Source organism: Myotis davidii, unplaced genomic scaffold, assembly GCF_000327345.1.
Source record: "Myotis davidii unplaced genomic scaffold, ASM32734v1 scaffold44, whole genome shotgun sequence".
NCBI classification, from domain to species: domain Eukaryota; kingdom Metazoa; phylum Chordata; class Mammalia; order Chiroptera; family Vespertilionidae; genus Myotis; species Myotis davidii.
In genome coordinates, this window is record NW_006299705.1 from 15,470,078 (window position 1) to 15,475,740 (window position 5,663).

General features: G+C 35.9%; 1 protein-coding gene across 1 annotated transcript in view; it reads right to left on the reverse strand.

Annotated features, from left to right (window-relative positions):
• Window positions 1-5,663, reverse strand: part of FAM172A (family with sequence similarity 172 member A) — a 253,346-nt gene that overhangs the window by 163,329 nt on the left and 84,354 nt on the right. The gene's annotated exons all lie outside the window — the stretch shown is intronic.

Genomic DNA, 5,663 nt, shown 5'->3' on the forward strand with positions numbered 1-5,663 from the left:
TGGGGCCATGACATCAGTAACAAAGAAACAGAATTTCCAGAGGATGAGGCCCAGAAGTCAGGATTTTAAAAAGATTCCCAGGTGATTCAAATGTGCAGCCAAGGTAGTTTTAATATTATCTATAGATATGGTATTTCCAAAGGTAGCTTCAATAATAGGTCCATTACAAATCATTTCACAGGGGATTTCAATAATATCCATTCCTAAATGAAAACTGCTATCAAGTTTGCCATCTCCAAGTTTTACTAACCATTCACTATAAGCAGAATCCTCTGATCTCATATTTGTTGTAAGAGACAACTTTCTGAAACATTGCCAAACACTGCAGTACTTTACACTTGTTTGTACTATGGCCGATCCCATAGCATACGTACAATACTGAGACATTGTCGAAAATCCCCTCCAAGAAGGAGAACTTTCACACCAAATTTAACATTCAGACTCATAATTTCTTTTAGTAATCTGTCTATGGCGTTATAAAATGACTGCATGCCATGGTGCATTCATCAATAATGAGAAGTTGGGCCTTTTTAATAGTTTTAGCAACTTCACTGTTTATATTGAGTCTAGAAATTGAAATTTCATTTAATGGAATCGGTAATTTATATTGGGAATGAAAGGTGCTTCCACCGAGAAGTAAATTTGCAGCAATTCCTGTAGACACTGTGGGTAAAACAGTACTACCACAACCTCTAATATAATGTATTAAAACTTCATAAAGATATGCCTCCACGCTCAGAGAGCCGGTTTCTGCCTCAAACCTCACCCTCCCGGGAAACAGCTCGGGGGAGGGGTGTGGGGGTGGGAAGCGTGCAGCCCTTGGCAAGGCGACCCAGGACTCAGTGGGCCCATGCTCCAAGGGCCGGTTCCTGCCTCAAACCTCGCCCTCACAGGAAACAGCTCGGGGAGGGCACAGCCGTTTCCAAGACAACCCCTGCAGGACTGACTTCCTTCTGGTTGGTCGAGCCTTGGTCGTGAGGTTTTACACCCACGGTTTTTATATAAATAGATAACACTATTGTTACTCTGAATCGTGACACCTCTTTTGTATTCACTGAATCAAAGAGGGAAAGGTAGGAAACAGAAAAAAAGGATTCAGCAAAGACAGGAACCAGGTAGTATTACTGTCTATAACATGGGTAAGCAGAGACATGGCTACCCAAAGATGTCCACATCTTAATTTCCAGAACCTGTTAATGTGTTACGTTAGATCAACGGTTCTCAACCTTTGGGTCGCGACCCCTTTGGGGGTGGAACGACCCTTTTACAGGGGTCGCCTAAGACCATCAGAAAACACATATATAAGTACATATTGTTTTCATGATTAATCACTATGCTTTAATTATGTTCAATTTGTAACAATGAAATTGGGCGTCACCACAACATGAGGAACTGTATTAAAGGGTCGCGCATTAGGAAGGTTGAGAACCACTGTGTTAGATGGTAAAAGAAACTCTGCAGATATGACTAATGTGAAGAATCCAAGACGGGGAGATTATCCTGGGTTATCTGAGTGGATCCAATCTATAATCATGTAGCCTTAAAAGTGGAAGATTATGGAAAAACTGTGTCAGAAAAATGCAAACTGAGAAGGCCCTGATTGGCCATGTTGATTCTCAAGATGAAAGGAAATCCAAAGAGCCTAGGAGGAAAGGCTGATTCAGGGCCTGGAGCACAGAAAGTGCAAGGTGAGTCAGAAAATAAAATTTTGCACCAAAAAATAAGAAAATACTGAAAGATTGATGAATAAATATTAAAAGAACACAAAACTTGCTTGATGATAAGTCATCTGGCCAAATCTAGAATTATCTATGCATCAAAATAATGATAGCCATGGATTATATAATCCATTAAATAAAATAAGAATCAATGATTCCATAATGAAATAAATAAAGTAAAAAGAAAAGGAGAAAGGAAGTTCTTTCCTGCAATAGTATGTCAACTAATGCATACAGAAGAAATGATGGAGTTAGAGAATCAGCAATAGACTCTAAAATTAAAAGGTAGAAGTTCCATAAAGAACATAGTCTGAAGTATTTCCCCCCAAATTACTGATTAATCACAACGAGTAAAATAATAATAACTCTATGGTATGACCTGACATACATCACCAATATTGGAGTAAACCAAAATTGTGTACTCTTGATATCATGCATGGAAGATAAAGATCACATTGAAGGTACTTCTGTCAAAAAAATAACCATTACCTAAATCTACTTATGAGAATACATATGACAAACTCAAATTGAGGGTCATTCTATAAATGTCCTATACTTCAAATAAAAATGTCAATAACAAGGAAGTTTTAAAAAGACTAAGGAATGGTTCCACATTAAAGGAGAATAAAGAGATATGACAACTAAATGCAAAGTGTGAACCTAGATTTAGTCCTGGAGTTGAGGAATATCAGCTATCAAGTACATTATGTGACAACGAACTTTCAAGCATGGCTTATAGATTGATAATATTGAATCAATGTAAAATTACCTGATTGTGATAACTGCACTGTAATTATGAAATAATATTCTTAGGAAATATGTACCAATGTATTAGAGGTAAAAAGTCATAAAATTTCCAACTTTTTTCTCAAATGGTTCAGAAAAAAATTATGTAATATGTAATCTATATGGTCTTTGTAATCACTCAACTTTTCTGTGTAGAATTATATCAAAATACAATGTTATTTAAAAATTTCCCATACTGTACATATTCCTAGTTCAGGTGCTACTGAGACTGCCTGTATTTTCACAAGTATTTCAATGCACTAGTAGATGTGGCCAATGACAAACAGGGTAACAACAACTGGCTTTCTTCAAAATATTTTAATTTATTGAAATGTTACAAGACCACAGCTCTTCTCAAGGATAATTTTCATCCATATTGCCTGTCAAAAGCAAAGATTCACAGGAGCAAGTCCTATAATTTTCCATGTTTGTGACTATGCTCATCCCCCATCTAAAATTCTCCTAACTTCCTCATTTTTCTCCAACTGCTCAAAAAAAAATTCAAATGCTACCTCCTACCTAAAGTTTTCACTGATCCTGCCAATAACTATGCCTTTCTTATGACATTTAGTGCTCCACAGTGATTACCTCACATTCTCATTTGCCCACCAAAGTGAGCCCTTAACAAATAAGAATTACATGTATCCTAATTTATTGTAGCAACAACCACACTGTAGATACACATGAACAATGAATGAATGAAAAATAATTGGTAGTGCTCACAAAAATGTGACTTTTCAGTTTATAAAAACACACAAGCAATATATTTAAAATATTTTCAAAATTACTTTTTGTGTTGAAAGTAAATTCACAAGATTGAAACATGAAAACAGAACACAATAGACATTGAGAAGTCTCACTCCCACCCCTGACTTCCTCCATTGTATACCTCCTCATTCTGACCCTTGCTGGTAATCTTACTAGCTTCTTATGCATCTTCCCATGTTTCTTAGTGCAGTCTAAGCAAATAAAAATGTATTATTTCCCACTGTTTCTTGGAAAAGACAGCATACTGTACATACAGTGTTGCACAATGTATTCCTATCGTCTGAAGACCAAATACTGTGTTACTTATCATCTAAAAATTTATACTGATGATCTACTCTCTCAGAAATAGAGACCTTTATTATACTTCAATAGTCATAGTATTTCATTGTGTGGATGTACCACAGTTTAGTAAAAATTTTAAAAATTATTTAATGCTTCACAAAAAATAGTCACTAAGAAAAACATACGTAACCTTAAGCATTATTTCTTAAATCCTATGCAAATTAAATGTACACAAAGTTATTACCTTGGAACTTACAGATCATTTAAAATTATTTTTTCCACCCTGCAAGTTACCTAATTATTTTAAAAAGAAAACACTTTTCCCTTTTATGTCTCATTTATCTAAACATTTCATCCTAGCTTCCTCCTGGGTAAAGATGAAGAGAGAGTAGAAAAGGAGGAAAGATGGAGGGAGGAATATAGAGAAAGAAAGAGAAAGAAAAATGTTCTTAGTAATTAAGATTTAATATTATTCAATAATGTCAGTTTGGCTAAGCCTAAAAGGGCTCCTCTAGCATCTTTACATTAAAGAGACTATGATATGAATGGCAATGAGTTGTCTAATTAGAACTAAAGAACATTTACCCTGGGTGTATATCCTCTTAAGTCAGAACTACATCTTAAATTTCACTAAAATCATCTTCATCTTGGCCCAATTTTCCCCCTTTAAAACCTTTTATACTTCATTCTTAGTGAGTACATTCTAAACTTTAAAAAATCTTTTGAAGTAACTGTTCTTTCAGCATATCTTTGAAATAAAATTCATTCCTCCAACTTTCCATTAGCATTCCCTGGAGTCCAGTCTATATCCCCAGCTGTCCTTCATTTACATCAGCTTCAGATCATTTGCTCACACATTTTCCTTTTACCTGCTCTAAAGAAGAGACCTCCTTTAAGCCATCCTTAAATAGCTTCTTAAATAGCTTACCAAAGACATAGACTTATAAATGTGTCCAACTAACTACATATATCTCCTTGCAGCGATTTCATAGGCACCTCAAATTCACTATGTTCAAACTGAATCCATCTACGTATGTCCAAACCTATTTCTCCTTAAGTGTGCTCACCAACTCCATAATGGCACTACCATTCACCTAACTGCTCGAGCCAAAAGCCTAAGTATCATGACGCCTTGTCCTTCTTTTATTCCTTACAGTCAATCAAGTCCTTCGAGCTAATCTTGAAAGATCCCTAGTTCTACCCACCTCTACTATCACCATTCTAGTCTATCATCGGGTTATTATCTCTTCTTTGGATTACTTCTGAAGCCACCTTCTGCTATACCTAATATAGCACAATTCCCTTCAGATCATATCTCCTGTTAGCAGACATGTTACCCCTTTAAAAATGCAAATCTGATAGTCTCCCGGTGCTATAAAGAAGGATAAGACCCGAGCCCTTAAATTCAGAAATGCCCTACCAGATCTGGCCCCTGCCTACTGCTCAAACTTCATCTTACACAGGCTTTCCTCACTCTCTGTTCTGTGTAATCACATTTCTTTTGAATTCGCAAACGCATAAGGAACTTTTCCACCACAGAGCCTTAGCAAAATGTGTTTCTTTGCCTGGAATGCTAGCCCATTCTCTCCTTGCCTAGCTTTAACACCTTCCTTGCCTGGCATTGCAACCTACTTCCCAGACATAGCTAAGAATTTTGAATTCCTCCTTCCCAACACTTAGGTTATTAATAATGTCTTTTCCAATATCTTTACCACTGGACTTTAAGCTTTTGGAAGACAAGCAACTATATGTTCAGAGGTTTAAATCTTATTTCAGAGTATGAGATCATAACGATTCACCTCTAATACAATTCATGACATTTAAAAAATAGATTTCAAACTAGCGAAGACCTAACAAGAAAAATCTGGTTCTATTCTAAATTTCAGACATATAGACCAATGGAATAGAATAGAGAACCCAGAAATCGACCCAAACCACTATGCTCAATTAATATTTAACAAAGGAGGCAAGAGCATACAATGGAATCAAGACAGTCTCTTCAATAAAAGGTGTTGGGAAAATTGGACTGATACATGCAAAAAAATGAAAGTAGATCACCAACTTACCATACACAAAAATAAACTCAGAATGGATAAAAGAATTAAAATG